At 38.4% G+C, this 25,903-nt stretch overlaps 1 protein-coding gene across 11 annotated transcripts in view; it reads right to left on the bottom strand.

Annotated features, from left to right (window-relative positions):
• The window catches only part of SEMA6D (sema domain, transmembrane domain (TM), and cytoplasmic domain, (semaphorin) 6D), a 382,134-nt gene that overhangs the window by 230,490 nt on the left and 125,741 nt on the right, over positions 1-25,903 (bottom strand). The window lies entirely within an intron of this gene.

Raw genomic sequence — 25,903 nt, 5'->3', positions numbered from 1 at the left:
CCCTCCGGTAACGCAGCCCCCCTCGGCCGGTGGGTACCGCCGGGGCGGGAAGGGACCGGGGTGGATTCCCCGAGATGCGGCCCAGCCGCCCCGGCCACCTCCCGCCTCGGCTCCAGCCGACATCGCGAATGCTCTTCAGCAGTCAATAAAGAGGTCATTTCGCTCGGCTGCGGGGAAAGGCACCAAGCAGAGATGCTCCGCTGGAAAGTAAATCACTTTTCCTGCTTTGCATCCTGGCCAACTTTCCGGTTGCGGGCGGACACCGGGCGCTGCCCCCGCGGGGCCCGCTCCGTCCCTGGCGCAGCTGAGCGGGCAGCGCGGGGTCGCTCCCGGGGGGTCCGAGCGCACCAACACCACTCCTAGTCTTTCACTTTGGTGCGAAACCAAAATCCTTTGGTTTGGTTTTGCGTCGTTGCAGATTTCGCAACGATGACTTTTCAGAATACTGTCTGTCTCAGCCAACAGCAGAGATAAGTTGGCTTTAAATCTGAAACAAATATAAATTTAAGTTGGTTTTTTTTTTCAGCTTCTGTTTTGCTGCTATTGTTTATTGAAATCTCGTATTTTGGGAATTGCAACATAACGTCTAGTCTGAATCTCTTTGTTTTACTATAATTTTCATGGGGAAAAAAAAAACCCAACAAAAAACCCAACCCAAATAAAAAACCAAACAAAACCAAAGAAGCCACTAAATTGATGACCGGGGCAGTTTTAACCTGAGTTCAGAACCTAGATATTTCCTTTGGAAATAAACGGAAGCTAAAGCATACAGAAAAGAAAATATTTTGCAGCTTAACTTCAAGCATAATCTGTTAAGAAAATCATCACCCTTCTCCAGGTACAGGTTCCTCCACAAATAAGGAAGGGGACTGATTGCTAGAGAAGAAAGTGATACTTGTGTGGGCACAAGGACACTAATATATACTCTGATTTTTCTCTCCTGGAAGTCCTCTAGTGACAGTTGTGTTTCTCAGATTCTGCAACAGCAGCTTGGCTGCAACCCATAAGCAGGGGGGCTGACTTTCTGCTATCTCCTACGAAATCTCCTTCCTTTTCCATCAGTGGCCATGCAGGTCCAGCGCTGCAGCCATTCTGCTGAGCTCTGCCTGCCAGCCCAGTGCCCAGCTGAGGGACAGCCTTCTCCACAGCCCTTCACCCCAGTGCCCCTCACTCGATTTGGGCACTCTTTCCTTTAAAAAACATGTGTGGTTGTTCATTCTGTCACTGTGTTATTACTGGGCGGGGAGAAGGAAGGGATTTGCCTCAGCATTGTTGTTGCTTTAATTTTTCTTGGTGGCATCTTGCAAGTTTTCAAACCCCATTTCTACCTACTCTTCCAGACAACCTGAAGCACTAAGGCTCCCTGTTCTGTCTCTCTATCCAACTCTAATTGGCAAGAAATTAAATTAATTTTCCCCAAATCAAGTCTGTTTTTCTCATGACAGTAATTGGTAAGTGATCTCCCTTTCTTCAGCTCAACCCAGGAGATTTTCCATCTTATTTTCTCCCCCTGCTCTGTTGAGGAGGGGAGTGAGAGAGCAGCTGGGTGGGTGGCTGTCAGCCAGACAGGGTCAACCCATCACAGGGGCCATAGTCATCAGAGAGGAAAGAGAACCCTGTTGGGAGCCCATCAGTTTCAGCACAGGCTGTGTTATAAACTTTGGTGAGTTGTGATGGTCCAGTACTGTCAGAGAGGGATCCGTTTCCCTCCGGTCTGCCATCAGCACCCGACTCCTGGCTGCCATTCCCGCTGACTCTGCAGACGGCGTTGAAGGGACTAAGAAGATATATTCTGCTGAAATTCCCATTTGGCAACAATCATTCACATTTCACTGCAGTGTAATGTTGTCTGAACAGAGCATCTCAGTAGCCTGTAGTACCTTTAGTTTTCTGATTACAATTCTTGCCTGAATTTCCTGGAGCCAGGTCAGCTTTGTGTATTTGTATCCTGTAGTCCCCTTGGCATAGGGCAGAAATCTCTTTTCACAGTCAACCACTATCCTCTTTGCACTTCTTATACCGTCCCATAAATGGTCTCAATTCAACATTCATTACTGGAAAATAGAATGCTCCTCCCTCTCCTGCTGCTTCTTGAGAATATCTTTGTTTCAAGTTGTGAGCATGTGTCTGCCTTATAATATCAGTGATTAAATTGCCTGGAATTTATCCTTAGTTCCCTTTAAACAAAATTGTAGATAAAAGCTGGGGGAATTATTTTTTTCTATGCACTAAATTCAACAAAGATGCAGTTTCACTCAGTACCCTCAAATAGTTACAGATTCGCATTATCTTTTCTGAATTGTTTCTTGGGGTATTTTCAGGATAATATTCACAAATGCCCAGAGTTGTTTCATCAATCTTTCTGCTTCTTGTTTCTTAAAGGCTGGTAAATTTTGAAGCGTGTAGGAGATCCAGGTCTGGTTCTGTTCTCTGCCTGAGTGAATCTGAATTCTCGCTGTTGGTCTACTAAGTTATTTGGGGATGTAAAATGAAGGAAGAGGAGATTATCTTCCTGCCAATACTATTTCAATATGTATAAATAACATTAACTGGAGTGGGAATTAGATCAGAGTCTCCTCTCAGGTGAGAACTAGGAGACGAGAGTCCTGCTTGTACTTCTCAATCAGCATTTATTTCCATATGGAGTTCAACAGGGCTCCAGCAAGAGAAGCTGCTTTGCAGCCTCACGGATGACACTCGCCCTGGATACAGGAATATTGATGCAAATCACTGACAAGAAGGTGAACTGAGCCCAGAGTGTTAAGGTGCTTTCCACTCTTATGGTGATACTTCTGGTACTTTTCTTAGGGTTTGGATGGAAAAAGAAATCAACTGTCCAAGTTAGGGAAACATCAGCTTTTCTCTACTCAGTGTGTTCTTTCTTTTCCTAGTTAGAAGTAACAGTAACAACATCATAGTACTGCACAACTTTTTCCTTGTCTTTTCCATCTCCTAAAATAAAACTATTATCTACTCCGATCTTAACACCTGGAAAGTGCCTTGTTTAGTTTATACTAAGTTCAGTGTAAACTAGAATGCTTCCTGGAAGCATCTGTAGTTATATGTATTCAGAGGAACCCACCACAGGACGAAGAAAACTTTGTGAAGTGACAGGACAGCTTGTATCATTTAACACAAAATCCCTCCTGAATGTGCCCTGAATGGCAAAAGCCCCTCAGGGGCTGTTCGTTAACGCTCTTACTCTCCACTATTGGGTGTTTCTGAGCCAACGCCAGTCTCTAGCTTACCAAAAAACTTTGTCATCACTGCTTGTAGGCAGATCCACACTGTGCTTGTTTCAGAAAATATAACACCACCTTTTCTTTGAAGATATGCCCGTTCCTTCTTCAATTGTTTTATTAGGCCTGCTGGAAGAGAGGATGATCCCCATCATGCTGGGATGCTCTTGTCCTCCCTCTTTCAGTTTGGAGTATTTTTGATGGCGCTTGGCGAGCAAATTGCCCTTTTTCAGGCTCCTCTCTCGCTCAGCAAGGTATTGCTGCCTGTCAGCTGTTACAGACTCCAAGAGATAACGTTGCTTGTTTCACAGATTTCTTATTAACAGCTTGTTTTTGCTTACAGGCTCAGAGTACATATACTGTATATCACCAGCTCTCAGCTACATTTCTCTAGTGTAATATTTGTAATATTATCAATATTTCTGGGGCTCATATTGCAGCTAGTCCCATGATTCAGCTGCAATTGAATTGGTTTGTGATCTAATAGCCCGATTGCAAATATAGCAGCTTTTTTTTTTTTTTTCCTGCAGAGCATTCAAATCAAGAGTTTGTGAAGCAGTTAAGGTCACATGGCAGATATCCTCTTGCTCCCTGGAATTCCCAATTTTCTTAAGCACTGCAGGTGCTGCTGGTTTTCCCTTTTTCTTGGATAGTTATTGCAGTAGAATATGAAGTCCTTGGTTTTACCCCACAATTCTTCATCTTCTGTTAGCATTTTTTTGTTTCTCTCTGCTGCAGATACACTGGTTTAGGCTTTGTGTCTCTGTCCTTGTCCTGATACCTGAACTTCTTTACATGGAACTGTTTATCTCTTCTGCACTGTGTGTTGGTTTTGATGTGATCTTTTTTCTGCAAAATTTAGCTGACCTTGTTTTTGCACTGCTTTAAAACCTATGTATTAGTCTTAATAATAATCCAAACCAATCAAAACCTCCTCTACTTTAACCAGGAAATGGGCGTCCTTCAGACAATCTAATCTCTACCTAGAAAATTTTAGTATCTCCATAATTTTAAGTGGGGATGGCAGAATTCTTAGGTCTGTAACTTAAATACCTATTCCCTCATTACTTCTCCTTCTTGGTATCAGAAAATAAATAGCCACATTCTCTTGATCTTTCTATCTACACTAGCCATTCTGTCTCAGATATCACTCCATGTCATGGTGGAACAATATACATATAAAGTATTCCAACTTAGAACAGGCAAGGATATAAGTGAATCTCTACATGCCCTGATATCACGGAAAAACAATTCGATTCTTTTTACAGAATAATGTTTGGAAATTTCAACTTTCATTTAAAAAATCTGAACTCTGTAGTTCTTAGAGTTGCAATGTTAACTCAAATATGTAAAGTAAGCAGAAGATAGAATATCTGTAAAAAAGGGAATACAACAAAGTTTTGCAAAGAAAACTGAATGGCCTGATTCTTTCCTAATGGTACATTTTATTTACCTTTAACTAACATAATTTATCCTTAAGCAAAGTTGTAATGAAATTTTATTCTATCAAACTCAGAGTCCTAGAGATTCAGGCTCAGTGAACGCACATGAAATTGCTTCAGATTGCAGAATATAAGTAGACATTAATAGCAGAATTGTTCCCAAGCAGATAATGACACACAATGGCTTGTTATTCTTGTGATAATACTTCAGATTTAAAAAGGGTATGAAAGTGGAAGTCAAAACTTATTTCATATTCAGGGCATAAAATACCAGTAAAAGGGCAACTATTCTGTCTTGTTTTAAAAGACGCTGTGACTTAATAATAATTCAGATAGTAAATGCTGATATACAACCAGCTTTGCAATAAAATCTGCCTAGACATGAAGTTAGTTTAAGTGATTCTTGCCAAAATTCCACAGGATAGTACAGAGAAACCGGCAAAATTCTCCGAATTCTCTATTCTCAAACCTTTTAAAGGAGAACATTCCATTACAGTAGACAAATCAGCTACCCTAGTGAACTAGATCCAAGAAAAAACATTTCTCAAAAGACAAGTTTAAAAAATAATTTGATAAATGTAAGAACTGAGAGATATGTAAAAGGCAAACGAGCCTACAAACATGTTTTGTTCAATTATTGTTAGTGCAAACCCAAATGAGCACAGACATGAACGGATTAATGTAATCTAAATAAACCCATCGAACATTAATATTACCTGAACCATGAAAGAAACAGCAGCTAAGATCTCAAAACAAAGATATCCACTATGTTAGATGTAATACCTACACTTTGACAAGTTAGACAACAGAAGCCCCTGAATTAGACCTTAGATGCTAGCATTATAACTAGAGGCTGTTAGTTCTACAATAGAGATTGGAGAAAACACAGGCAAATATATTTTAGGCTACATTGTTAAAAGTTAGCCTTTTCTGTGTCTGCACCTGGAGTTATTTCACATGTCCAAAGCAAAGGGATAAATTCACAGAGAAAATAGTAGTTATCTGCAATCCCGGCACAGATTCCAGGCCTTGTACAAAGTTTTGACAGAGGCAGAGATTTGGGGTAGATTTTTGAAGATGAAAAGTACCTATTTCAATTCTCTTGCCTAGAGGAAGAGAGGAGAGAGTACAGAACTTTAAGGAGTCTAGTAAACAACCAGAAACAACCCATGATTAGAAAAATATCTCTTCTAGGTACGAAAGTAGTATCTACAAATATATGAGTACATCAGTATTATAGACTGTAGTGCATCACGGAGATACTCTGGGTACTTTTTGTCAAACTTCTTGGCAGGATAAATTAGATTGTTTAGAACTCTGTTTTGCCATATATGCAGTGATGAGTTGGCTTGTTTGGATACCTCTAAGACACACTTTGGATATATATGTTTGCTGTCTTCTAAAGATGTAATCTCATTTTACGTATTTTCGCCACCTTTCTGCAACCCTGGATGAGTAACTTTACATCTGCCTGTCTAAAAGCAATTCTTCAAGACAGCTCTGGGGTTAATTATATTATTTGTGTGCGGACATCCTGTCTTCATTGTTACTGCTCTTCGAATCTTTGGCTCATCTATGAGTTTCAGTGGCAGAGATTTTATACGTGTATCTACACCTTTATAGAAAAGATTCAGGCTTCCCCTTTAGACCTGCCAAAACTCACTGACAGTATCCTCATTTGATGATGAATTTTCATTCTCACACTGTAATTTTTTTTGGTCCTGATCGTATTTTTCACCAGTGAAACCTTTTCCCCTTTTGAAAGATAACTGTTGTGATTGTCATGTATGTGCACACGAAAAATTTTAGGTAAAAAAAGAAGTCTGATTTTGGGCAAATGGGCTTTTTAATAGAAAACTATCAGGAACTTTAAAGATCTCTTGTTACTGTTTGCGTGCTACTTCTAGCATTTTTTTCCCAAACCAATTCACCCATAAATCCCTTATTTTTCTTCTTCAGTTATGTGCTAATGACATGCTCATCTCTTCTTTAGTTAGATTTGACAATCTGTACATGTTGTCAAAGGTGAGCCTTTGGAATTTTCTAGCTAACTCATTTATCTGCAATATTCCCAGATTCTTCTCTTCTGAGTTGTTTATACCTTTAAGTGTCCTTAATATTACATGCCGTCCTCAGATTTTTTTTCTACCATTTCTTAGATTACAATCAGATTTTAGTGTTCCAATCACACAAATGATTTGATATGTTTCAGAAACTTCAGTGGTACTCCCTTTACTGAGAATTTGTTACAGAGTCTGCACAGAGAAACAGCACAATCTGTTATACTTACCTGACATTTTAAAACAATCACAGTAAAAATAACAACCACTATTTATTTTAGTTATTATTATTATGAATGGTTTATGAAAGTGTATATCCTATAGAGTAAGTCAGAAATTAGGGAGAGATTATGATGTATAGTGTATGTTATACAAGGTGGTAAAAATACCCTATACAATATGAATTTGAGCTCTATTTTCTCTACAGCTTTGGCATTAATGAAACACTTCCTGCTGGCAGAAATAGCAATATTTTTTCACAATATTTCAAAATCTGTCACAGTTCAACTGCTGTAATTGCAACAGATACTTTTAAAAAGGTTACCCACTTTCAAAAAGGTGGTGATTCAATTTCTGGATGCATTTTTACCACAAGCAAAGAATGCCATCCAATAAGAAAGAACAAGGGTAGGAAATTAAGTCTGTAGAAGAAACAAGTTGGACAGGCTTAAAAGGATCCAAAAGGAATGACATTCTTCATGCAACAGAATGCAATGTGTATTATGTTACTTTCCCATCTATTCCAACAGAGAAATGCATGTGTACCATAGCAATCAGCACGTTTCATAATTTTATACAGCTTATATGTTAAATCATTAAACTAAAGATCACTTACATTCTTTGAATTTGTTCCTTTAAGCAATAGTTAATAAAATATTGATAAACAACTCATAAATGGTTAAACGTGTGAAGTGTCAAACTTTTATATAGTTTCTTTCATGTTTTCCAATGCACATGCAGAAAGATTTCTTTAAAGTAAATACTAGTCTTACAACACATGATTTTATGTGGCTTTTGCACACAAAATGCAAAACCAAATGCAATTATGTCAAGAATCTGATTGCATAGCATAGTTTATATTCCCACTTTCTCACCTTTAACCCTTCTAAATGGACAATGGGGTTTTCTTTCTTGGTGTATAAATTATTGTCCACAGAAACATTTCCTTGAACCTCTGAACAATTGAATTCGATTTTCTGTAATGCTGTATTTTCAAATTATGAAGGAATGCTGTGGCTTGCTATTTTTTCATGCCATTATTCTTTAATGAAATCTAAAGCAACCAGTAACAGAGTTAAAATAATTTGCAGATTTTCAAAATGTGGGATTAAGTTTAAATTAAACATTGCTTTTCCTGCCCTGAAAATGAAAATGCATTGTGTTTGTTGAAGTAATCAGAGTTAAATTAAAAATCTCAGCACACCCTCTAGGGAATCATAGAATGGTTAGAGCTGGAAGGGACCTCAAAGATCATCTAGTTCCAACCCCCCTGCCATGCGCAGGGACACCTCCCACTAGAGCAGGTTGCTCAAAGCCCCATCCAGCCTGGCCTTAGAATCATAGAATTGTCTAGGTTGGGAGGGACCTTAAAGATCATCTAGTCCAACCATCAACCTAACAAGTCTTGAACACCTCCAGGGATGGGGCATCCACAACATCTCTGGGCAACCTGCTCCAGTGTCTCACCACCCTCATAGTGAAGAATTTCTTCCTAATATCTAATCTAAATCTCCCCTCTTTCAGTTTAAAACTGTTATCCCTCATCCTATTGCTACACTCCCTGATAAAGTGTCCCTCCCCATCTCTCCTGTAGGCCCTTTTAGATAGTGGAATGGGCTATAAGGTCTCCACAGAGCCTTCTCTTCTCCAGGCTGAACAAACCCAACTCTCTCAGCCTGTCCTCATAGCAAAGGTGCTCAAGCCCTCTGGTCATCTTTGTGGCCTCCCCTGGAACTGCTCCAACAGGCCCACATCCTTCTATGAATTCTTATAAATTCAACTCCTCCCAAACCTTACTTCAAGTAAAAGCTTGAGTATATATATAGGTATTCAATATGACAGGAAGGACATGAGTCCATGGTTTGCTGCAGTCTGGAACTCCCTTTATTACTGTCTATCTTCAACCAAAGATGTACTCATACAGGCACCCCCTGCAAGAAGGCTCCACTTAATATGATTTGCCAGTGCGAATAAAAAGACGGAAGCAATATGTGATATTACCAGACCTGAGTTCTACAATCAGGAGTAAACAAGAGTAAGCAGAAGGTCCTATATAAGCTTTAATGACAAAGAGATTTTTCAGGGTAGTATGTATCCGGTCATCCTGATGAGCGTTATATACATACGACCGCTGAGACTGCCGGCCCAGCACGGATCTGATCGGCCCTACATTGGACACTGTTACTGTGAGACAGACACACTCCAAATGGATAGATAGTGTAGAATCCACATGAGAAACAGTTTTATTGCTAGGAATGTCTGTGGAAAGCGATTTTGGAGAAATGGAACATTCTGTTTTGAAAAAAGGTTAAGGCACAGGAAATTTAATATTTTCTGAAGCGAAGGATCACACAGATGGCATATGATATTATTATACGTTTAGGAGTACATTATATTTATATGTATATTTACAACATCAGCAAACAATTTGTGATCAACCAGTAGGCTCAGTTTTCCTCACCATAATATTTGATAAAGAATAACTGGTGGCAAACAAATAAAAAGATCTCACAATCTGTTCAAGCAATTTGCAAACAGAAAGAAGAACTAAATTTCATTAATATATTTTTTACTGCAAATTCTTTCCCAAGGTACTCACAGGATTATTAGTGGCTTACAAAGTATTTAGTACTGGTACACAGAAATACCATAGACATTAAACTTCTGAGCTCCACCTAAAATTTGCACATGATGAGTGAACACTATCAACCATAGAATTGCTGCTTTGGAATGTATTGTACTAAGTAACCAACTTTCTGTGGGGTTAATATTTTTGCGTACATAGGGGGGTATTTATTTGAGCGCAAAAAGTAATTTCACATAAAAATGACATGGAATATGAATTGATATTCAGTTTTTATAATGAGTTCCCGTTGAGATGGGTAACAGCAGCAAATCTCAGCCTGAGCTTGGACAACCAATTTGTGTGGTCATTCTAGCCTGCAAAAAGGCTGAGACCTGCAAATCAAGGATTGATATTGAGAGTCTTCTCTTCTTCCCCAGGAGAGCTGTAGCTGTATTTGAGATCTTGAGGTCTTGCCCTCAGTTAGCTTGCCTGAGAAATTATCCTTGGATTACCTTGGATCATTGATTCCACTAATGTATGGGCAGTAGATATTATCTGCTGCCAGATTCAAGATTTAACTTACCAGTTACAAGTAAGTATGGGTCTTGCAAATGGTAATACAACATTCTTTAATGAGCAGCTAATATTTCTGTTAAGCAGCAAACATAGATCACACTCCTCAAAGACAGACTGCTTATAACATTGCCTTTTCCGCTAAGTCTTTCTTTTAAAGCAGATGCATTCAAGATTAAGACTGGTTTTAAAATGTTGGATAAAAAATAGTACCCTTAAAGGTCTATTTTTCCCTAACAGCTTTTAAAAATCTAGTATTTGCTGTATTAACTTGCACAAAAGATTTAAAACCAGCCTACTGTAGGCTCTGCTTTTGTGTACTGTGGCAGAATGAATTATGAATGATTGCATCATTTACATTCTAAGTTTAGTTTTCAAGTATGGCTGATTTTGCTTAAATGAGAATCCTGTAGCTATTTAGTAATTAGGACTGATAGTTCTATGAAGTTCATAATTGGTCCCCAAACAGGTGTTTCCTTTCTTTTTGAAAAGATTAGGTATATTTTCACCCTGCTGCATAGAGCTCATGGAAATTTCCTGAACATAAAAGTATACAATATTCATAACAATTTTGTATTCTAAAATCAAAATTATCCTTCACTTTAAATGCCTACTCTACTAATGCATTGAATTTGAACTTCACTCAGGCATCATTTGCAACAGTGCTGTGCACCCTCGACCATGAACAAAGTTAACAACAACTGAAATTGCTCTGTACAGATGGTCTGATAATATTTTATGGCAGTCTCTATAATGAGTGTAGCTATTTTAAATAATAATTATGGATAAGTTAGATATATAACGCTGTTTTTCAGTATAGACTGTGTCTACCACATATAGATAGATGGTTCTGGATGTATTGAAAATAAACCTGTTATTGCCTATAAAAATCAGGTATAATTTACATTGACTGAATGTCAGGAATCACACAATACTTGAAGGGGTCACCCTCTTGAAGTTTCTGTCAACTGTCTTAGCTCTATTATCTTAAGTTTGTGTCTCTACTTTGAAAATGGCAGCACCTGGCAATCATTTATCATATTTGATTGTTCTCCAATGATTTGAGTTCAGACAAGTTACCTTATCATGAGTGCAAGCAATTTTTATGTAAAGCACCAGTATTGACTACAAGAGATCTGATGGCAGTTTTAAAACCTTTCTGCATTAATAGCCTTCTCACTGCATTTAAGCATCCTGTCTCTTAGACGCTGTGATGAATGTGACACTGCTATTATATGTCCTAAGTACCCACTTTTAATGGTGACAACACCTATTCTTCAAAATGGTAATTGCCTAATGCTATCTATCTTTGCAGTTTATGACCACCTTGGGAAAAATAGTCCTTTAAAATTACACAAGTATTTAGATAGAAATATGTAATTAACCAGTTACCTTGTTGGAATTACTTAGGGTAGCAACATATGGGATATTAAAGGCCTTTACTTGCACTCAGATACCATAGTTAGCACCCATTTCATAATTTTCTTGGCAATTCAGAAGATGGGTGCCAAAGTCATGATCTGTGCAGATTCTCTTGGAAGGAAATGGAGGGACTCGGTGAGCAAGACTGCGATTTGTTACAGAGCAAACCCAGACTGATCTACCAAGCATCTCTGGCATTGAATTACTCTCACAAGTGTGTCTGTTTCCCTGCTTATCCTTCAGATAGACTGTTTAGGCCATAATGGCTCTGGGACACACACTGTCTTGTAGTTGTCACAATACAGCCTTGTTTCTCGGTTTGAGTTGTTGGAGTACTAATAATACCAATTCGCTGCAATGAATGTTGAGATGTGGAATCTCATAGAAGGAGAAAGAGTAGGAAAACTCAGAGAATTTGCCACTAGAGCTAAGACACCTAAAAACCACAGGCTGTTTTATCCCCAATAAGGGCTAAAATTTGACGAAAACAAAAGTCACTTGACAAGAACCAAACTCATCTTTGCTCTTTGCAAAGCAGTCTTTGAAGCGGCATGAGACTCAGACCCAGTCAGCACAATACTGCACCACCTCAAGATTTAAATGAACAAGAGAATTTGGCATAATTGTTAGATTATATTTCATTATTAACTGCTTTTTTTTAATTGGAGAATAATAGTTTCAGGAAAAAAAAACGTAGGAGGCAGTTACTTGCTGTGGAAAAAAACCAGCTTTATATTCTAAACTGAAAGTTCTTTTTCTACTTATTTTATCTGAAAAAATTTGAGTGCTTTAGATAAAAAAAAAAGATTTTCAATTAAAAATTAAATTTTGGTTTGTTGAAGCCAATTTAACAGTCACATGTGGCCTCCTCTAAAATCCGTCCCAGTCCCCAGCGAGGCTCCTATAAATGATTACACTCCATCTGGCTGTGCTCGGCCTTGACTGTCACACTACGTTTCTCCCACACTTTTTTTCTCTGTTTGTGACCAATTATTAACTAAATTTTTTGCTTTCCGGTTCATAGGCTACTGTTCAGCCCTTCAAGGACCGGTTCCATTTGAAGTCCAAAGAACCTACAACCGAGACCAGTGACCTGGGGATATTCACTGCCCGGTGTTATCAGCGCCAGGCAAATGATGGCAGAGACATCTCTGCTCCTAACACCACACAGTTTCCTTGGACATGAAAAAGTTCACCCATTCAAGGCTGACTCTAGGCTGCACTGTCTGGCTGGCACACCTCAGACCAGTATTCCCAATATGCCACTGACTAAAGACAATAATTAAACATCACATTTTACACAATTACCATTGATTTTCCCCTTAAAAATTCCCTGGATAAATGCTCTTAACAAGGTGTAAAAATTTATTAGATATCCACCATAAAAAACCACCCACAAAACACAACAAATAACTGTATTCTGCTGTGCCTTGTTACTCTTTCTGCTGTTCAAATGTATGACAAGCTTTTTGTCACTGAATTTAAAAATGAGGGAAGTCAATGACAATTATTTATCATTTAGCTATGCAGGATATTAGGAACTATATGTTCACCTGAATTTGCAAATGTGCAAAGATTTATTTAAAACTTCCTCTAGGCAGATTCATGATCATGTATTTTAATATCATAAATGACAAGATGCTGGGAAATAGAACATAGCTAATGAAGCACTGAGTGACGGATCTAAAGGAAAGCCCAAGGATCTGAGAAAGGAGAGAAAGTTTGAAATGTTTGAATTTAGTTATAATTAAGCCCCAACTTCTTTGGGGGCTAAGTTGCTCATCAGTGCCATTCTGTTCAATGTCCCAATAGAGCCAAAATAGGAATATTGTTGACTTGATACTTCCCTAATGAAAGAATAAATGCAGGAAGAAGAGTGTTTGTGTCACAAATGTCTTATAGCTCTCAATATGATAAATAATTTATCGAGACAGTACAGAAAGAGTTCATAACACTTTGATGGGGCAGAAGGAAGCAAATTCATTTACTGATGTTTGTGCATTGTTGAGAGATAAAGAGTGGAAGAGTGAAAACTCCAGATTGCAAAAGTTCTCAACAAGCCTTGAGTCCCTCTACAACAGATCTCATTGCTTTTGCAGAGCTGGAGGTTGAGTACACCCTCCCAGTCTCTACAGGGCAACCTGTGTCAGACTCAAAATTCCCTGGAAGAAATATGTTTATAAAGACTGGAAGCAACGCTGCCCGACCCCTCTGCAAGAGAAACAACTGGGTTGTACCAAGACATTCAAGCTGTAATATTTGAGAAGCAAACATTCTGGAAGACTTGATCTTAGAGGATATACAGAGTGATACAACAGAGATGTCACTCCAAAACCGAGCGTGAATACTTTGCAGGATTCCTTGGGTTTAGTATCACAACGTGACACTACCCCCTCACCCCCCACCTCCACTTCCCAAATCATGAAAACACTACTATTAAATACACGCAAAGTCTTAAAGGATTAGTGAGAATTTTAACTAAGATTTCAGCATGTGGTCCTATGAGGATTTATTATGTAAATGAGTGGATATGAGCAAAATTAATTAGATGTTTCATGTGTTTTATAAGAAAGCAGAAACCGCTTTTTCATTTTCAGAAAAAAACAGGTGGTAACCAGTTCACAGCACAAGTCTGTCCATATGTAATAGCAACAAAAGAACCTATATCAGCCCAGCCAGTCATTCTCTATTTCCTTATACTATTTGTGAAGAAAAAGCAATGTGACAGGCAAGGCTGCAAGCAGAGGAATTGCCCACAAGATGTTTTACAAATTGCAGTAGAAAAAGCTTTTGAAAGGGAAGTGAAATACAGGAGAGCAGAAACAATTCGATATGCAGCACTCTAAATTCAGAAGTGCCAGCAGGCGATGTGCAGTTCCTCAGAGTTTTGAAAAACACGTTTGTCAGGTTTAATTATTTATTTACTTCACAGAATAAAATCTTCCAAAGCAGAACTGCTTAGCACAGCTTCTAAAAGCAATTGAGCCTTGCACTGATACCTTTATGTACATCTAATGAAGAAACTGAAAACACATTGCATTACAGAGATGAAGGACACTCAAATTCAAAGGAGGTGCTCTCTTTTGTGATTACAGCCTATGCATCCCTCTGTAACCTAGGACCAGGTGTCCAAACCTCTAGTAGGCACATCAGCCATCCAGCTGCAGGCAGCAGTCTCCCCTGTACACCACCCTCGTGCCACATCTTCCCTGATGGCCTGCCTTTCAGAAGCCACATCAGAGCAGAGCTCTCCAAGTGGAGGATGGGCGTTCTCTCTCCCCCAGCATGCAGGAACTAAGCACAGCCATCTTATCCCACCAGCTTTCAGAACAGTGAAAGAGGAAAATTATATTCTGTATTTTTCGTATAGATTCCTGGTCTCTGAAAGCCAGGAGGAGGAATGCATTTCACAATACATGTAGCAAGTAAACCGGAATACACTGAACCTGTGGCCCTTATCTGCTAATAATATATACTAGTAAAGTACATTTAAAGTATATTTAATATATATTATTAAAGCATCTTGAGGTTTCTAACAAGTTCTGTGCTCTGTAGAAAATGATTATACAAATGATGTAGCTGTTATTAGACAGCTTTTATTAGCTGCAAGTGCCAGAGAATTCAAAGTTTTAGTAGAAGAGTCTGTTCACTTGAATTAACCAAGAAATTGGCTATTTTAACCTAAGGATGGGGTCACTTTTAATGATTGTATTATTTGGCTTAATAACTCCTTGTCAACGTAACGTAGTGGGTCAGAAACCAGCCTTCTCTACTTCTGTCACTTGCTGCTGTTTCCCAGTGCCCTACAGAGCTGTGACTGCCTTGCTAACGCATCCTGCTTGCTAATGGGTTTTCCAGGGGCTTTTCTTGCACCGCCTCTTTTTGTGACACTGGAAAGTTTGCATTTTACAGCTCTGGGTGAGTGTCAGTGTCCTGGCATCTGTACACACTGTGCATCTACTGAGTGCACTCTTCATGCGATGGAGATAAGCTGCTGGCTGGTGATTTTGATTTCTCATCTCTCCATGTTGGTTAAAAGTAAATTTATCTGGAATCAGAATCCTTTATATACATTTGCTTTTTAGGGTGTCTGATTTTACACTTCGGGGTAGCTCCAGCTCTCACAGCCATATGTTAGCACCAAGACTACACTGGAGTTTAAAACTCTCACTCTTGTTGTAGTGCTATATGGCTTTCATTTTTTTCATATTTTGCTACATTTCTATTTTCTGCTACAAATATCTTTCCTATTTTAATGTGTTTCCTCTTGAATTCTCTGTTAGCTAGTTCGAGTACTATGGTATGTTGCCTTCCACTGTAACTACTTTTGCCTAGCATCTAAGCTTGAAGGATTTTGTTTTGGCATCAGTGATTTTAATTTGCTGGACTGCCCTTTTTGACTGGTTTTGTGTGTCTTTATTCACAAATTGACCTAATAGTTAATACTTGCATAGTGTCTATGATTTTCCTTCCAATAATGAAAAGAAGAGACTTCAGTCTCTTAGAAGTTTGCGCCCACAATTTCTAGAGTTGAAGCACTCCTGCTCTGGGGAAAAGAAACATTGGCTTTAATTTAATGAAAATCTCAGCTCTTCCTCCCCCATTTAGTGCTTGGAGATAAGCACTCAGGATGGGGTCTGAACACAATACAGATGGCTCATAAAATAGACGGGTCTCTATTATGGATATGCAGTTAGCTGGACATGCTTCCTTTCTGAGTTTTCAGATTGCATTCATCCCCAGCTGTCAGACCTTTTGTCTCTTTTGGGAAGAAAAGTCAAAACTGCTGAGAAACTGTCAAACCCTGCACACAACTCTGCCCTCTATTGACCTGAACTCAAGCACTTGTGACGCTCTCCCATTTGGGAGATGTGTATACTGCTCAGAAAATCCATTTAAACAACAAAACACCACATACATTAGCAGTGGAAATAAAGCGTATAATCACAGGTTCCTGAGACTGGCAAGCATTATATGTGCTTGCCTAGTGTACTTACACCTCACCAGCTTGATGGCAACATGGGCAAAGCCGACTTCTCTAGGCACATTCAAACAAGCCTCATGTTTTAGTTCAGTTCCCCGATAGCCTTTTTCCTGCCATCAGTAAATCTCCTTCAGCCACAGCCAAGTCTTTTGTTAGTCTCTGTCATGAGCTTTTTCCATTATGGGACAAAGCAAGTTTTGTAGGTTCACAGCCACGGCAAAGATAGCAAAACTAATAGTTTGGGCATTACCCTTTAACTCAAGTCTTTGTAAAGAGATGGTTATCATGAGCTATTATTTTCTTTCCTGTGGGTATTGCAGACATTTAACTACTAAATTAACTGTACTTGGTATACAGTCCATAATAGGGTCAACGTGCCCAGCCTCATAAATTCTCACTGGATTACTCCAAATCTATAGAAATCCTTTTACAATCCGTAACATGTCCTTCCTCAGTTCCATGTTTGGACAAGCCCATGAATGAATATAGGGACAAGTCAAAGTTTTTTACTTTCCTTTGTCTACTAAGAGAGTCCTGGAGTCCTAGTCCCTGATTCTAATGCTGAAGGATACAGATTGGGCCTGGATCATGCATCCAGGAGAGGAAGGCTCCTTGCCTGCTGTGCTGCTTATAGATAGCAAACTGACTTGGGTACTCCATGTCTCACGTGTTCCTATGGCTTCAGTTTCAATTATTAGTTCAATATAGGACTCAACACAATTGCACTTCCAAAAAGTGATGGTGAAAAAACAGCCAAATATAATAAAACAGAAGGAGAGAAAAGAATGGGTTTGAACACCAGACTCATAGCTAATAGGATTCTTCACCCATTGCATCTAGAGTAATTATATTTGAAATGCATGGGGAATCAAAGAAAGAATTTTTGCATCTGACTTGACACATGATGCGGTAGGTGCTCCAATGCTTTTTCTATAAGCTACACGCATCTGAGATCTCCCACAGATATTCTACAAATCATTCCTTAGTCTGCTTAACCTTCATTAGTGCTGTCATGATCCTTCCAGAAAGGAGAAAAGATACAAGAAAATAGTTTAATCTTCATTTCATGAATGAATTTAGTTGTGGAATCTTTTATCAGTTAGGAATACCTTCCTGTGAGAAGCACTGCACTACGCAGTTCTGGCACCAGAAAAAGTACCTTGCTGCATTTTTTAGTTTATTAGTGATTCTCTGTCAGTACAGTAGCTTTTTCATACTGGAAAATTAGTCAAAAAGCTATGAAAGGTAGCCACTCTAGCATCTGTTTGTGAACAACGCTATAGAAATACAAAGTTTTTTAAGAACTTCTAATAGGAAGGTTTAGAACTTTATAGTGTGATTAGTGCAGCAGATACTGATCTGACTCAAAATGCAAATCTAGAATTCTTCTGTGATTGCCATAAATTACCTCAGACATATACAGATGTAAATGAGAACAGAATCAGTGTATTGTGTCTCACTGATACAACAGGAATATTACCAATGCCATGTTTCTCAACCTTGCTTCATTTGTACAACATAAGTGTGCCAAGTTTGTTCTTACTTCTCTTTTCCTTCTTTGTTTCATTATTTTCAAGCATTTGTTCAGCTCTTCTCTACAAATCTTTGTAGATCCTTGCTATCTGTCAGCTCCTGACTGTAGTGTATCCCTTGGGCATATAATTGGAAGAAATGAGATACTAATTTATAGTAGATAGAAGTCAGTATATTTTGTCTAGCTATACATGTACACATATAGAAAGCTCTTCCATATTCCAGATGTTCAAGCATATGGGAAAAAAGACTCGGTGAATTGGAACCTTTCCATATAATTATTCTGTGCAAAGCTCTCTAGCTGTCTACTTCACTGAGAATTTTCTACCTTTCCAAACGTAGAATAGGTTGCCGTTCACAGATGTGTCTACACCTGCAAACGTAGTGACTAACATGTTTCTGATACTAAGAAAGAACAAGTTGGGAAATCAGCTGTGTGCTGTATGCTGCATCTTACCTGCTGATGTGCAGACAACATATGTAGAGAATTCCCATTCAGAGAACAGATCAAAGAGAAAATTGTTTGTGCTCTACTTTTGAAGTAACACAATGTTTTGAAAATTAAAATCTTTACCTGATCCACAAGCTTTTTCTGATGTTCTAGAAAACATCAGGTACAACGTTATTTATTGAAGTATAACTTTTCAGTCTAGTTTCAGCAGCACTATCAATTCAGGTCTATACCTGATGTTTTGGCAATTATTATTATTAATAACAATAGCAGCAACAATTCTACACACAGTAGGTCTCCTGCAAGCATAGCTGTCCAGTTTGCCAAGATGGCAAATACTGTAATCCTTAGAAAATTAGAAAGATTACGTTAGAATTTTTCTTTAGTACTTACTAGAGAAATCTGCTGTACACTCTTTCTCCTGGACATTACTGTTCTGGACCTTCACATATTTCATGCTACTGTTTTCTGCTGCAAGACTTTACAGGTTCATGAGAGCCATGTTATCAAAATTGATACAGACAGCTTTCAAATTTTGATTCTTATATAAAAATTTTTTAAGATAGCTTGAGTTTTTCCATTCCTGCAATTTCCTCTTCATCACTTTGTCCTTTTCCTACTCTGCCTAAAGTGAGATTTTGCTGAAAACGGTGTTTTGAAATATAGGAAATGATCTTGCTATTTCTTTTGAATACCATCATTACTGGAATTCATTTTTTAAAAAAGAACCAACACAAAACTTCCTAAGACCCATTTCATAATACTGCCTTCCCCCCAATTAACAGAAAACCATGCCATTGATTCATTTATTATATCCTTGCCTGGCAGACAATGCACAAAATTGGCTGCTCTTTTTGTCTCTCCAAACCAGTCTTTTCTGTGCAGGCTCCTTTCTCCTTTTCTGAAATGAAGTCTTTCCTTGTGAATGGTGCCTGACTGACAGCCTTGAAAGCTCAATTTTTCTTTATATAGAGAGCAAATTCACAGTCAAAGTTTGTAGTGTGAGATTGCCCATAGCGACCTGCACATCATGCCCACACGGGTTCAGCAGAGCTCTCCACTTTGGATCAGGCATCAGTTAAGTTTGTGAGTGACTTTTTCTCTGATGAATCTGACAGTTGAAATGCAACTTGTATAAATTCTATCAATTTTTGTGATATGATATCAATATCCCAGGAACTATGTTGAAACTACTAGTTTATTTCATACAGAGTTAGGGATGGATTTTTCGTTGGGGATGAATTTTTCTTTGTTATCCTTAAAATCCTTTCAAATCTGAGCCCTATCTTTGGCATATTATTTCTACGTGAGTAATCCTTCTGGAGCAGGAGTATCACCATTTAACATCTCTTTGTTCTAGGTGACCAAACCCCACATTGCCACTCTATTTTGATGATCCTCTCACTGTGTTATATCAGAAATCTGTGCATCTATGCACCCACACCAATTCTGGGCTCATATGGATTTAATTTTCTTGTCTCTCCTCAAAGGCTGTTAGACAGCCAGAAGTTCTTTTTAGACCCCAGGCAGAACTGAGTTCATATAACAAGTGTCACGTCCCCTTTAGAACTAGCGTTTTTCAGGTGCTTACGTGTGCACTAGAGGCCCTAGATTTAATTTATCTCTTCAGCAAACTGCACAACCAGCTCTTTCCAAAGAGTGAAGGCACCTACAAGATTCAGTAAAAATAAATGAAAATCAGACATCCAAATTTGACCTCAGTAGTGAGCCAAAGCAGAAAAGCTTGGGCAAAAAAAGAGCCGAAGACAATAGGAACCGTGCTAAAACTTTCTTCACCAAGCCACAGAAAGAGGTATTAGAAACTTTTATTGTATACTGTTAGCAATGAATTAAATATTCTACACATGACTGTTTGCCACCTGCTCCTGCAGCCTCCCTGCAGGAAGGGCTGGCCAGCACCCGCAAGCCCCCGGGCCAGCAGCCTGCAGCTCCAGAGAGCAGGGAATTGTATGCTGAAGTGGGTTTACAGATTTCAGCAAATCCTTATGTAAAAATCTATAGAACAGAATAAGATCTATTATTAAATATAATGAACAGCATTATCTTATAAACTGCACAGGGAGGAATTTAAATCTCATTTTTCTGTATCCAGCTCTTCATTACCATTTTGGGAAGAGTTAGAAGCTAAAGCTCTCCTTCTGCCTGTTGTTTTTTAATCCTCTCATTCTCAAGTCACTCACTATAGTATATAAGTGCCATAAACCTAATGCTGTGAAGTTTTATGTCCTTGCAGTAACAAATCCTAAAAGCAGAAGGCACACTTGTTGCTTATATGTCCCTCTTCTTGAGCTGCTTCCCAAGCCTGTTCCCGTATTCCTAACTGCATGCCAGCTCTCTTCCTACTGTGAAACTCAGCACAAAACGGGGGCAGATGAGTGCAAAATTCAACTATATTGCAAAGCAAACATGTTTATTGCAGCCATAGATATGGAAAAAGCAATTTTAAAACTGACTATCAGTTTCATTTATTCATTCAGTTTTGGGTTAAGATGGGGTTTTATGAGCTAAGTAGCCCAAATTAGGCTACAGAGACATTTTAAACAGCATGAAGATTTTAAGGTGTTATATGCATCCAGGGTTGATTGAACCCCTTGGGTTGAGAACAATTACTGCAGAATGCTATTAATTTTGTAGTGTGCTTTATGCTGAACTGTAGGTGTCATAAAAAAGAACTTGAGACGAAGAGCCTACTTTATTTTGGCATGCACAATGGAAGGCAGAGCAGCTCCCTCGGGCTGACAGTGTAACTGGGGGGTACTTACTCTACAAGCAGCTGATTATAACCGCTCCACATAAAGGCCTGCAAATGTATCTTCTCAAATTTACTTCCTCTTCCCTCTCTTGCTATAACCACATCCTGACAGCATCCTTATCCCTACAAAGCTGCAACACCAAATCCAGATGGTCATGAGACTCCAAGTGCTATTCACACAAGAATCATCATGGTCACGGTGCTTTTTTCTGCTACTGGATGGCAGCTCAAAACCTACCTCACAACTACTACTGGATTTTGTGAGGGAAATCACTTGTTTGTTTGATTCTGTCTCATTCTAGAATTTCTATTTTTTCCCGTAAGCATATCACAATATGCTGTGGGGAAAAACCTGCAGTATTACCTCGGAAAAACAGACCATGAAAAGTTGTATCATGAAACATTTCGCAGAACATTAAGGTCCATGGAGAACTTTGCACTGACTGACAAGCAATGTTATGAAACCAATATAAGAAGATAGCATGGTACTGCAGTTTCTGTATAGTTAAACATTGCATGAATAGGTAACAAGCCAACCTCATGTAACTCTAAGACAACCCCAAAGGACAACAGCAAGGAGTACAAAGAAGTATATAGATAATAGTGGGTGAAGAGGAAGCTGCAGTCTCTTATCATATCAAGATATAAAAAACCCTGTTATTTAGCAGGAAACAAACGACAGAATCTAGGCTGTCAAACATGGTGGTCAGAAAGGAGAAAGTAGCACTAGATCCTTCAGAAGGTACTTGGTAAACAACCACCATACAGTTATCCTAAAGGACTATTATCCTAGATGTGGAGTGCCAACTTTTAAAGGAAACACTAACTTTTAAAGGAAAATTTGATACCTTGTGAAAAGCAATGACACAATCTACCAGAGTTCTTTCTCCTGTCTTCACTGTCTCATCTGTCTCCCTAAAGTGATTCTGCATTGTCAGTTGGGTACATTCTCTCCCAAGTTACCGTGAGGTGCTGCTTCCTGGTATCACTTTAATTTCAAAATCAGCTGCATTCATTTTAGAACCAAGGAAACAAAGAGCACCACCTTAGCTTACTTTGTGGGGGGAAAAAGTCTACACAAATGATGTGATTATCATTATCTTTGAATGCACTGCATTTTCCCTTATATCCCTAAACATAAATTTCATCAAAAAAGAAAATAAAAAATTGAGACTTAATTCCAAATGTATACAGAATATGGCATAATGGTGACACCTGAGTGTATTTTAATAAGCCAATATAGTCACTAGGCAGTCTTTATGGCTGTATTTCAGAGGCAATTACTAATTTATTGACCTTTTCTGTCCCTAGAAAGTCTTCAGGTTGCTTGTGATCTCGATTACTTTGTCAATTAACTTTACTCAAAAATTTCTTCTGTAACTTATGAAAAGCACCTACATCTTGATGACAAACGTTCCTGAGAATATTAAAGTTTCCATATTCAAAACATGAGCTGGGTAGAGCATCATTGCTACTCTGAATCAGGAAGATGGGCTAAAAAATTTACGAGGTGGTTTCTGTTAGAATGAAATTAAAATAAGCAAAATTAATTAGATACCATCAATGTTCTTCCTTTCTGAGCTGCAGAAACCTTGTCCAAGGTGTTATTCCTAAGAGGAAAACGGGATACTGTAAAGTTTATTGGCTTGCTGTAGAGTTTAACGTTATTTCATCTTATGACAGTTGTAAAAACATAACTCCAGAGGGAGTAAAAAGGTAAATAAAGAGTTTAGATTCAAATCCTTCTGTTTTCTTTGCCTTTATGCTTTGACTCCAGAGCAACTGGCTTGGCAACTCTGTCTCCCTTGCTTATCTCCTAAACATTTCTAGTTCAAATATACAAATACATGAGCCAGACACTCACTTTTCACAGTCATTGCTGGAGTTGACCTCAGAAGTATTTGGTGGAATCAAGCACAAGCATATGTTAAAGCAGCAACATAGAAAATATTTTATGTTATTTACCTAGCTCTGATCCAAATGCACACAGCAAAAATCTAAGCAGACATATTCAGAATATTAGAAAAGTTATGAGTTCTTGAGATCCCCAATATAGGTTTCTGTTCCTCATTTTTTCCCTGTATTCTACACATACCCATGCCCCAAGAAAGAAAAGAATGACGCAGTCAAAATTGGAACAGAAATTATCAAACATCTGTTGATCGTAAAAACTAAACAAAAAAATCTCTTCAATTAACTTCATAATGTTGGAACACAGCTGCCTGCTCCTTTTTTAATTTTCTTTCATTCAAAAATATCCATTTTTTTTAATAAGCAGGTAGAAGCAGCATAACATACAAATCTATGCTTTATCCTCTGTGTTCTTTGCCACATGTTTGATCACTGCTATTTTACACTGCCTGCTATAAATACTGTATTATAAGTTAGAAAAAAATCACTTCTTTTTTGCCCCTGTATTTTTTAAACTCCAAATAAAAACATAACAGAACACAGAACAAGGTACTACAATTGCATTTTCATGTCTTTTCTGTAACAGACATCCCATTCTTCTCTTGCATCCCACTACTAACAGCTCATGTGAGCATAAAGGAATGGCGTACATTTCCCTGTTTGTCAAAGGAGCTCCATTTACATTTCCATGGTGACATACACAGCTCTGTTCTTTGTTACTCAGGAGTAAAACGTGCAGGAACTCTGCCACATACTAGAAATGCCAGTACACGCAATTTTAATTGCAAGTAGTCCTTCTCCCCTTTAATTCTATTATTTCTATCTTGCTGACTTGCCAACTGTCTTGGCATTACTGGCAGTTTCACAACACCCAACTTCTAAGAGGGCAGGAAGCACAGCCTTCTCCTAGGTATTTGGTACAGGTCCAAATCCTGCCATCCTCGCTTTTTACCAAATTCTTGTTCTCACACAATTCCCATTAACTGATGTGAGAATTTTAACTGCATAAACATGGAGTCAGGTTGTTCAGATCTGCCCCAGTGTCTGTGAAGTGTAGAGCTCCAGTTCTCTTCAATAGGCCTGGTTAAGGGAGCAGGAACCGCTGTACCTGAGGGCAACCGACAGAATCAGGTTTCAGCAGTTCAATAGGTACCTTCCTCTGGAAAGAACATTTTCCATCCTTTGACCTGGCATGTTCGATTACACTGGCTCATGGAGTGGAAATGGGAGAGACATTGCAAATACAGAATCTATTTCTGCCTCTCAGTAATAAGTCATCATATTTCTCCATTGAGGCAGTAAGCAGTATGGACAATAAAGTGTTGTTGGCTTGACTTTTCATGGCTCACTCAAGTTACAGACTACAGAAAAAATAATGGGCCAGATTCTCACCTGGCAGAGCCAGCACAGACCCAGAAAATAATCCAACCCATTCTTTTTAAAGTCATAGTCATTCTTTTCAGTATCACTTCTATTCTTCCTTGTGAGGCAAATGCAATAGTCCCTTTCTCTAATAAGTCCCATCACTTTCCAGCAGTTTCAGAGGGAGTGAAACCTGACTCCTGTTGCCAGCCTCAAAAATCAAATCAATCATGTGCACATTTTAAAGTATGTTTTGTACAAATGCCCCAGGGCAAAAGCACAAAGAATGTAAAATACTGTACAATAAATATTTAAAAAGCTAAATAAGACAAACTTTTTTTTATTTTGACCTAAAAATAGAAGGCATTTTGAAGTTGTAAAACATAAAAGAATCACATTTCATGGCTGTGGAAACCAGTGAATAAATGGGTAGGGTCCATTAGGTACTGTCCATACATGTGGACGAGCTAAAAGCCTTTTAGAAGCTGAAAAATGTGTCTTGATTAAGTGTTCAAAAGACAGAACCAAGAGATGCAAACCCTTGTAAGCTGGGATCAAACTTTAAAGTCAAACCTATTATTACAGCAGGTCAATTAGGTTCTTTTCAAACCAGGCTAATACAATAGAAAAAAATTTCATCTGTGAAGCTATTTTCAGGACCTGATAAGGCTATGCTCAAAGGTAACATCAAAGGCTGGATGTTGGAATATTCACAAATAAAGGAAACCTAGGCACAATCAAATCAAGGTTAAAGTTTCAGCAACTACTTTAAAAAAAAGTCTTCTGCTTTACAGAGACTGAAATACAGCATTTTTATTTTCTTTTTAAAAAAAGAATTGCCACAGCCACTGCATAACTCTTTTCCTCTCTCCACTGTCTCTAAAGAATCAGCTCTTGTCCCACAGTCTCTCCCGGGATGGGGTTCTGTCTCCCCTTTCCAGCTGTTCAGGTTTTTTTTTCCAAATTATTATGTTAATCCCATGGTCTCCTGGCTACATTGCTAGTAAAAACAGTTCAATAAAAAAGAGTATGAGCATCCCAGGTAAAGCAGATATAACCTGGGATATTACAGATAATGCAGATATTACATATAATATTAAATTTTAAGTAAAATGTACTGAAATTCTTCTCTTTGGAGCTCTGTGACCAGTGGAGCAGAGATCAGACACCTTAAAACACAGTTTATTATAGCAATGGTACCCAAGCACTTAGGGAAAAGTAGCATTAAAAACCAAGTATTTTATATTTGCCTTTTCCCGAGCTTGTTTAAACCAGATAAATCTAGCAAAGAGACAAAATCATCAAAATGAATAGCCTTGAGATTATCCTTTACTGTTCTGCAAGTAATTTTAAAGATGCAGTTATTTG

The sequence above is a fragment of the Calidris pugnax genome, unplaced genomic scaffold (genome assembly GCF_001431845.1).
Source record: "Calidris pugnax isolate Ruff unplaced genomic scaffold, ASM143184v1 scaffold70, whole genome shotgun sequence".
NCBI lineage: Eukaryota > Metazoa > Chordata > Aves > Charadriiformes > Scolopacidae > Calidris > Calidris pugnax.
This window is presented reverse-complemented; position numbering and strand designations above follow the sequence as displayed.